The 10,641-nt window shown below is 45.9% G+C and overlaps 1 long non-coding RNA gene across 1 annotated transcript; it reads left to right on the top strand.

Annotated features, from left to right (window-relative positions):
* The first annotated feature begins 369 nt into the window (after window positions 1–369).
* LOC141053984 (uncharacterized) lies at window positions 370–9,581 on the top strand. The gene is made up of 2 exons (XR_012221324.1): window positions 370–591; window positions 9,242–9,581. It is a non-coding gene; the product is annotated as an uncharacterized lncRNA (long non-coding RNA).
* The last annotated feature ends 1,060 nt before the right edge of the window (window positions 9,582–10,641 follow it).

The following is a 10,641-nucleotide window of genomic DNA, read 5'->3' on the forward strand; positions in this document are numbered from 1 at the left end:
ATGCCGAAGTGGCGATTGACTGTATCCATACAATAATCTTTAGTCTTAGTTACATGGAGTTGCAGGATGCAGTGCAATCTTACGCTGTTGCTCCTCAGGGGCGGAGCAACACTCCTAAAGTTTTGCATGCTGGTTGTTATATGAATGGAAATTGTATTCCATAACCTACAGCATTTTCAGCAATTGTTTTTGCAAAAATTGTCTAAAAAATGTTTCCCTTGCCCTAATACCTCGGGCTTCATCCTACACTTACCTCAGTACTCCAGACTAACCATCGACTAACTGGATTATGCAGAGTAAATACTAATTAAATTTCTTGGCAGAAACATCTTGTATATTTTTCGCTCACACCCTTCATTAATCCAGCAGAGGAAAGCAATCATTCGTGAGGCTATAATAGCATTATCCTTCCTGTGCCCATCCTGTAATACGGGACCGCTATACAGAATAATGGAGTCTTTGTGGCGACTTGTGGCTGTTGGGCTTTTCTTGCTGATTTCCACCATTAGCCAATCATCAGTTCTGTCCAAACCTCAACCCCCGAAGAATGAGGAATTTACAGGAGGGTCCAAGGACTCTTATCATGGACCGGTGAGTATGGGTAACCCTGGGACAATGGGGTCATGTCTAGTCCAAGTCAACAATTCAAGCCAAGATCTCCTGCCATCTTCTGCTCCCCCATTAGCAAACCATTTTCCATCATTCATAGCCAGGACTAAGAGCAGTGATGCTGTGTAAGGACAGTGTAATGTCATAAAGGGTCTCACACCACAGGACTCCAAGCCTCCGTACAAGAGCATATGGGCGCTGTATGATTATATAGATAATATGCATAGTAACATAGTTTTGAAGGCTGAAGGAAGACCTTATGTCCATCTAGTTCAGCCTATTTTTAGTGCAGCTGTTCTGCATTGTTGATCCTGGGGAACGCAAAAAACCCACAGAGTAGAAGCCAATTTTCTCCATAGGGAAAAAAATTCCTTCCCCTAAGCTGGGTCAACCATCTACCTATAATATTCTGTTATTCGTAACCTTCTATACTGTTACAAGAAAAGCCTCCATTCCTTTCTTACATTCATTCAGTGAGTTGGCCATCACCACTTCCTCAGGAAGAGAATTCCAGAGCCTCCCTGCTCTTACCGTGAAGAACCCTCTTCTATGCTGGTGCAGAAATTGTCTTTCCTCCAAACGAAGAGAATGCCCCCTTGTTCTTGTCACAGTCCTTGGTACAAACAGTTCATTGGAGAGATCTCTGTGTTGCCCTCTGATATACTTGTACATATATATTAAGTCTCCCCTAAGTCTTCTCTTTTCTAGAGTAAATAGACCTAATTTTGATAACCTTTCTGGGTATTGTAGTGAACCAACTCCATTTATCATTTTAGTAGCCCGCCTTTGAACCCTTTCAAGTTCAGTAATGTCTTTCTTGAGCACCGGCGTCCAAAATTGCACACAATCCTCCAAGTGTGGTCTGACGAGTGATTTGTACAGAGGGAGAATTATGTTTTCACCTCGTGTCCCCAGACCTCTTCTAATGCATCCCATGACCCTATTTGCTTTGGTGGCAGCTGCCTGACATACCTCTGTATGTGATATATTGTATAATATATGGCGCTATCATATAGGCGCTGTAAGATGATATAGATTATACACCTCTGTATGTGACTGATACATTGTATCATAGTAAATTCAGCTGCTGCATATATCCTGCATGTCTCCTGTCATCTCAATTCCATCTCAGCAAGCATGTGTAATGATTCATTCATCTTACTGTGCTTGTCCCTTAAGTTGTAAGGTCACATCACTTTCTCAGAGGTTTATGATCCATGTAGGCCTGCAAACTTGTTTGTCTCTCCATTTATTGTCTCCTGCTATCCTAACTTAGTTGATTGATTGGTGATAGATCGAAGAGCAAGTCTCCTATACTGTATATGCAGACATAGCTCTGCGGAGCATTTATGTCCATTTTATTCTAAGAAAATTTTTTCAAAGTACCTTCCAGTTAGACAGGTAAGACATTTAAAGAAACCTATTCCCAGTACATTTGTATTGCAACAAATATTCACCATATGCATTTGTATAATTTTTATCCTTGGTGCTACATTCACCCTAATCCACCATCCTTGCACTAACTCTTTACACTCCATCTTTATCAGCCCTTCTATCCTATCCTCTCCTATGCATAGCACTCACACACTATTCACATTGCTAAAGTGCACAGATCCATTCAGTCCCATCATCCAACAGATGAGACGCTCTCACAAATCACTTAACCATCTGCTCACTCTTTCTATCCTCCTTCTCCTAGTCGCAGGAGATATCTCTCCCAACCCCTGCCCCTCATGTTATAGTAAACCAACCCCTCAACTGCTACACTCAGAAACCCCTCAAATCTCATTAATATTCCCTGCATGCCTTCTGTCTCTTTTAATTGGGCCCTCTGGAATTCTCGCTCAGTGTGCAATAAACTCTCCTTCACTCATGACTTTTTCCTTTCTAATTCTCTTAACCTTCTGGCTCTTACTGAATCCTGGATCCAGCAGTCAGACACTACCGCTGCTGCTGATCTTTCATATGGTGGACTACACTTCTCTCATACCCCAAGATCGGACAACAGAGCAGGTGGAGGCGTTGTTCTGCTTCTATCACCCAAATGTACCTTTCAGGTTTTCCCTTAAGTACCCTCACTTGTCTTCCCTTCTTTTGAGGTCCATGTTGTCAGACTCTATATCTCCTTCTCCATGCCAGTGGCGGTGGTGTATTGTCCTCCTGGCCCTTGTCATCAGTTCCTGGATCACTTGCCACTTGGCTTCCACATTTTCTCATCCCCACCCTCATCATGGGAGACTTTAACATGCCCATTGCTTTTCCCCTCGCCCCATCTGCTACTCACCTTTTATCTCTAACCTCCTCCTTCGGCCTTTTGCAGCTTACTAATTCCCCCACGCATGAAGACAGAAACTCCCTCGATTTGGTCTTCTCTCGGCTTTGTGCAGTGGATGATTTTACCAACTCCCCTGTCCCATTCTCTATCATTCTCTGTTAAGAACTGCTATCTCGCTCAGGTCACCCGCACTTTCCACACTTATAGAAACATACAGGCCATTAACACCCAGAAACTTATGAAGAACTTGCAGTCATCATTGGCCCCTATCTCCTCCCTCTCATGTCCTGATTCTGCATTGAAGCATTACAATGAAACACTGCACAGTGCACTGGATGATATTGCACCTCCTATGCATAGAACAACTCGGCACAGATGGCGACAACCCTGGCACACCCTGCAAACACGTTTCCTACAGCGGTGCTCCAGGTGCGCCGAATGTCTGTGGAGAAAATACAATCTACCTGAAGATTTCATACATTATAAGTTTATGCTTAACCCCTTAAACCCCGGAGCTTTTTTTGGTTTTGCGTTTTCACTTTTTGCTCCCCTCCTTCCCAGAGCCATAACTTTTTACTTTTCCGTCAATATGGCCATGTAAGGGCTTATTTTTTGCGGGACGAGTTGTACTTTTGAACAAAACCATTGGTTTTACCATGTCGTCTACTAGAAAACCGGAAAAAAATTCCAAGTGTGGTGAAATTGCAAAAAAAATGCAATCCCACACTTGTTTTTGCTTGGCTTTTTTGCTAGGTTTACTAAATGCTAAAACTGACCTGCCATTATGATTCTCCAGGTCATTAGAGTTCATAGACACCAAACATGTCTAGGTTCTTTCATCCTAGTGGTGAAAAAAAAATTTCAAACTTTGTTAAAAAAAATTTGCACCATTTTCCGATACCCGTAGCGTCTCCATTTTTCGTGATCTCGGGTTGGATGAGGGCTTATTTTTGCATGCCGGGCTTATGTTTTTAATGATATCATTTTGGTGCATATACAATCATTTTAATACAATGTCGTGGCGACGAAAAAAAAGGAATTCCGGCGTTTTGACATTTTTTGTCACTACGCCGTTCAGCGATCAGGTTAATCCTTTTTTTGTTATTGATAGATCGGGCAATTTTGAACCCGATGATACCAAATATGCGTATGTTTGATTTTATTTTTATTGTTTTATTTTGAATGGGGCGAAAGGGTGATGAGTTTATGAGTTTATTTTTTTATATTTTTAAACACATTTTTTTATACTTTTGACATGCTTCAATAGCCTCCATGGGAGACTAGAAGCTGTCAAAGCCCAATCGGCTCTGCTACATACAGGCGATGGTCAGATCACCTCTACTGTATGTAGTAGAATTGCTGACTTGCTATGAGTGCCGACTACTGGGGGGCACTCACAGCAATCCGGCACTGGCAACCATAGAGGTTCCCAGGAGACCTCGGGTTGTCATGCCGACACACCGGTGAAATGCGATTACGTGACGCGTGTCACCGGTGTGCGTATTTCCGGCGCGATTGCTGGAAGCGCCATTTAAATGCTGTCAGTTAATAGCGGTGGGTGGATCGCTATTCCACCCGCGGCTATTTTGAGCACGTCAGCTGTTCAAATCAGCTGACATGTCCGGGAAAGATGTGGGCTCCGGCAGGGAGGGAGTCTGACATCGGCGTAAATATATGCCCGATGACGGAAAGGGGTTAAAACATACAACACTGCCCTTCACCTCTCCAAACAAACCTATTTCACCACCCTCATCACCTCACTGTCCAAAAACCCGAAACGTCTCTTTGACACTTTTCATTCTCTACTCAACCCAAGAGTACAGGTCTCAACCATGGATCTCCGCGTTGGCAATCTGGCCAATTACTTCAAAGACAAAAATTGACCATATCCAACAGGAAATTATCTCCCAATCCCCTCATACCATGCACTGTCCTCCCTCCCCCACTGCATCTAGCTCACTCTCTGATTTTGAACCAGTCACAGAAGAAGAAGTAAGCAGGCTCCTTGCATCTTCTCGCCCAACCACTTGCACCAGTGACCCATTTCCGTCACATCTCCTCCAGTCCCTTTCCCCTGCTGTCACCCCACCTAACAAAAATATTCAACCTCTCTCTCTCTTCTGGTATCTTTCCCTCCACATTTAAGCATGCCATCATACATCCACTACTTAAAAAACCATCCCTCGACCAAAACTGTGCCGCTAACTATAGACCTGTTTCTAATCTTCCCTTCATCTCTAAACTCCTGGAACGCCTGGTCCACTCCCGTCTTATCCGCTATCTCTCAGAAAACTCTCTTCTTGACCCTCTCCAATCCGGTTTCCGCTCTTTACACTCTACTGAAACTGCCCTCACTAAAGTCTCTAATGATCTGCTAACAGCTAAATCTAATGGTCCCTGCTCCATGCTAATTCTCTTGGATCTCTCTGCAGCATTCCACACTGTGGATCATCAGCTCCTCCTCACTATGCTCCGTTCCATTGGCCTCAAGGACACCGTTCTCTCCTGGTTCTCCTCCTATCTCTCTGACCGCTCCTTTACTGTATCTTTTGCCGGTTCCTCCTCCTCTCATCTTCCCCTTACTGTTGGGGTTCCTCAAGGATCGGTTCTAGGCCCCCTCCTCTTCTCCTTGTACACTGCCCCTATTGGTCAAACAATCAGTAGATTTGGTTTCCAGTACCATCTCTATGCTGATGACACCCCATTATACGCTTCTTCCCCTGACATCACGCCAGCCTTTCTAGAAAACACCGGCGATTGTCTAAACGCTGTGTCTAACATCATGTCCTCACTATATCTCAAACTGAACCTGTCAAAGACTGAACTCCTGGTGTTTCCTCCCGCTACTAATGTACCTATACCTGACATTGCCATTTCCGTGTGTGGTTCCACTATTACTCCCCAGCAACATGCCCGCTGTCTTGGGGTCATACTTGACTCTGAGCTTTCCTTTGCCTCCCACATTCGATCACTGGCTCGCTCTTGTCATCTGCACCTCAAAAACATTTCTAGAATTCGACCTTTTCTCACTTTCGCCTCTGCAAAAACTCTTACTGTTTCTCTTATTCATTCTCGTCTCGACTATTGTAACTCTCTTCTAATCGGTCTCCCTCTTACCAAACTCTCCCCTCTCCAATCTGTCCTGAATGCTGCAGCCAGGATCATATTCCTCACCAATCGTTACACCAATGCCTCTACCTTGTGCCAGTCCTTATACTGGCTACCCATCCACTCCAGAATCCAGTATAAACTTATTACCCTCACCCACAAAGCCCTCCATGCCTCAGCACCACCCTACATCTCCTCCCTCATCTCAGCCTACCACCCTACCCGTGCCCTCCGTTATGCTGATGACCTGAGGTTAACATCCTTGTGACGAACAGCACGGCTGGAGCCACCAATACGCCACGATCCCACCACTGACACGGGTTTGTCAGCGGACGGAGGGACGCGACGCACTGCCAGAACACGGCTATGACAGGCACAGTGGGGGCTTATCTTAGCTATCTCACCACTGACACTATGTGACCAACACACAGCAAGCTAATCTTGCTCTAACAATTTACCGCAGGGGGTATTTTGGATGCCCCACCACTGCTAACAACCTTCCAAGAACTACGGGGATTTATGTATATACCACTTTCTCAGTTCCACTTTGGAACTCGCAGCTCTCCTGCTCCCCCCTTACCCTCAGGTCTGTCAGGGAACTGCACCTAGGATAATTAGTCGGACGGGCTGCGTGTTAAGCACGGCCAATCAGACTGCTGCAGTAAGGGAATTATCAATGCTGTGGCCTCAACCACTCATCCAGCAATATATGACCCTTCCGGACTGCCAACCAGCCTAACCAACCGCACACACCACGCTGCCACCAGCCACGCTTTACTTAATCAAAGAGTTAATTAAGAGGGTCCGTGGCAAACCCCCAAATTAGTAGGGGTTATCTAAAAAAGGCGCATAGTTCGTTTCCTAGAGCATGGAGTCAAACTGATAATTTTATGATTTATTCCCCAAAGTTGGGCAGTAATTACAAATATAAAAGTTGTTACAAAGTTGAGACATTAAGTATGTACAATGCAGTATAAAACAAAAGGATTAAAAAACACAGAGATTAACACTTACATTTGCTTAGTCGGCATTAGGCAGACCATGTGGCTCGGGGGATGGGCCACAACCAAACATCCCAAGACATGGGGTAGGTATGTTCAGCATCAGAAATCCAGCTACAACTGACTGGAATTTTGTAGGGAATACCTTATAGCCTAGGGTCTGTGACATCACAAAAGGGGCCGGCTGGGGAGGTTCCACCCCCCTACTCTCTAGGATGAAACTTTACCAAAAACTTAGAATAACTATAACTAAACGGGGGAAGCTCGTATAAACTCACAAAGGCTGTCATTGTTTGTGGTTTATCGAACCTAACAAGACAACATCAAATATGCCATAATTAAGGCATTCCATTTGGGAGCAATCCATATCTCAATTTCTGAAGGTCCGAGAACTTCGCAAGAGCCATGGTAGGGAAGCCGGGTCCACGCAGATCACAGAAATGTCCATTTCATTTTTCTGTCACGGCCAGAGCTTCTGCTAGCTTAGTTTAATATCTCTCATACTTTTCATTCGGCCTGTCTGAGAACAAAATAAATGCTTTCCCTTTAGCTGTGCAGGGGGGGAAGGAGGAGAAGGCTTCGAGAGGAAATGCCCGGTATCAGGTTTCAGATGCAGGCAGAGAGCACACACACAGACAGCTGCTAAGGGGGACAAAAGGAGGGGGCTGTAAAAGCTGACAGGCTACTTTCTCATGGAATGAAGGATTCTAGAAGGTTACAGAAAACATCATACTTTATAGACATTTTACATTACAATCCTCATTAATCAGAACCTCCCACTCCAGTCTCCAAACCTTTTCATGTGCTGCGCCAAATTTTTTGGAATGCACTACCCAGGATAATTTGATTAATTCCCAATCCCTACAATTTTAAGTGTGCCCTGACAATGCATTTCTGCACAGTCAATATTTTTACCATAACCAGGTTCCCCGCATCAGGTTCCCACATGCTTTATGCATCTGGGACGCCCTCACACCCAGGGCTGTGGGGTACTCGGATTCGGGCCCGATGAGCTTCAATAGGAGATGTCACAGCAGCTGTAACCCAGGCCGTGGCCATGGGTGCCCATTGTAACAGGGGTTGTTGCAGTGTGCTTATGGTGATGAAAGTTTATAAGTGATTCGTGACGCCACCTGTGGTGTTCAGCAATGAAGATATAAGCCGACGCTGCAGACAGATCCTCTGGGACAGATGGTGTTGTGCAGCAGTGATGGTATAGCCCTCCACAGGCAGGGCTGTAGTCCCAGGGCAGAGTAGGTGAAGTGACACGTAGATGGTGTAGTGTCAGGTGCAAGGGATGTAGCAGTGCTGAGCAGGTTGGCGCAGGAATAAGTGGAGGACACCAGGGCATGTAGTTCCAAAGCTTTACTCACAGTCTGTTGTACAAACCCACATCCTCTGTTCTCTTTTACTCCTCACGTTCCGTACTGATATTCCTCTCTATGGAGAGTCAGGCTTTCCGGGGATCCTCTTCTCTCCAACTCTCTAACCAATTGACCTCTAATCCTCAACTCTTCCGGCTCCTTGTAATGTCATCTAACGCCACCCACCTCCCAGCACATTTCGTGTTCCAAGCAGGGAGCCACCAATGGGTGCTTTGCTATACTCCAAGCAGGGAGCCGCCGAAGGTGCTTTGCTATACTACTTTATGGGGTGCAGGTGTTGGAGCGTGGTCAGGTGTCTCCACCTTACCTGGATGGTGGGATACCACACCTCAGGAGGAGGTGCAGTACCTCTGTGGCGACTGAGCCTCAGGGGTGCCACACATCCATTAGCCCTCTACGTCTGTACTGTTACACACTTAACATTATGGCTGGTCCATACAATCAGGGCAGCTGTTACCACCCACCTTTCGTGTCTCCCTCTTTCCTCATAGACTGTAAGCTTGCGAGCAGGGCCCTCATTCCTCTTGTTATTTGTTATAATCTACTGTATGTGATTATTGTTATGCTGTAATGTCTATTGTCTGTACAAATCCCCTCTGAAATGTAAAGTGCTGCGGAATATGTCGGCGCTATAAAAATAAAATGTATTATTATTATATTGTATAATATATAGATCTATCATATGGGCGTTGTATGGTGCTATATATTATACACCTCTGTATGTGACTGATACACTGTATAATATATACCGCTATCATATGGGCAGTGAGACGTCCATCGCTCCCTTTTAACGTCTGCCGGAGACGGTTTGTGTCCTCAGGATTCATGAGCAGGTTCTGATCCGACTCCATTTCTACCACCAGGACCCGATGCTGAATTCTGAACCATCAGATGAAGAGCTGACAGCGACAGAAGACGAGGTGAACTCGTCACCAGACTTACACTTCCTCGACTGCCTGCTGCAATCAATCACCGGGCGTCCAGCCATTGGATGTTAGAAATGGATGATGAAAATAAGTGTCAGGACTCGGAGGGCACCAAGCAGGCAGAAAGCCGAGTGCTATCGCAGGGTCCATCCCGGACTGACACCATTGTAATCATAGATAGAAAGCATTCGGAGCCTTGAGCGCCACAATCTTCATGTTCTTTGTCGTTTTCATTATTTTTATTCTTGACAAATAAAGAAAATTTCTCACTGAAAAATCGTTTAATGACCGTAGCCTTATATCCTTTTCCCCTATGCTTTACACTGCATCTCTGCTCCATTAGCTACGATGAGCACTGGATCCAGTGTAGTCTGAGATGCACAGGCTGAGACTGAGCTTTGTTTTGAAATAACCCCAATAGACAAGATCAAATCTCCAGAGACTCATGACGGCAGATTGGCTGAAATTGTCGGTATGTCTGAGTCCATCAGATTAAAATTCACCCAAATTGAAATTACTGTGAAAAAACATTTATTGCAGTAAAAAAACCTTACAGTCACCTGTCGTTATCTCGCCCCTCTCCTGTCGTTATCTCGCCCCTCTCCTGTCGTTATCTCGCCCCTCTCCTGTCGTTATCTCGCCCCTCTCCTGTCGTTATCTCGCCCCTCTCCTGTCGTTATCTCTCCCCTCTCCTGTCGTTATCTCTCCCCTCTCCGGTCGTTATCTCGCGCCTCTCCTGTCATTATCTCGCCTCTCTCCTGTTGTTGTCTCGCCCCTCTCCTGTCGTTATCTCGCCCCTCTCCTGTCGTTATCTCTCCCCTCTCCTGTCGTTATCTCCTCCTGTCGTTATCTCGCCCCTCTCCTGTTGTTATCTCGCCCCTCTCCTGTCGTTGTCTCGCCCCTCTCCTGTCGTTATCTCACCCCTCACCTGTCGTTATCTCTCCCCTCTCCTGTCGTTATCTCCTCCTGTCGTTATCTCACCCCTCACCTGTCGTTATCTCTCCCCTCTCCTGTCGTTATCTCCTCCTGTCGTTATCTCGCCCCTCTCCTGTCGTTATCTCCTCCTGTCGTTATCTTGCCCCTCTCCTGTCGTTATCTCCTCCTGTCGCTACTATCTCGCCCCTCTCCTGTCGTTATCTCACCCCTCTCCTGTCGTTATCTCCTCCTGTCGTTATCTCGCCCCTCTCCTGTCGTTATCTCGCCCCTCTCCTGTCGTTGTCTCGCCCCTCTCCTGTCGTTATCTCACCCCTCACCTGTCGTTATCTCGCCCCTCTCCTGTCGTTATCTCCTCCTGTCGTTATCTCGCCCCTCTCCTGTTGTTATCTCGCCCATCTCCT

Source organism: Dendrobates tinctorius, unplaced genomic scaffold, assembly GCF_039654945.1.
Source record: "Dendrobates tinctorius isolate UK_male_01 unplaced genomic scaffold, ASM3965494v1 ptg000173l, whole genome shotgun sequence".
NCBI classification, from domain to species: Eukaryota; Metazoa; Chordata; class Amphibia; order Anura; family Dendrobatidae; genus Dendrobates; species Dendrobates tinctorius.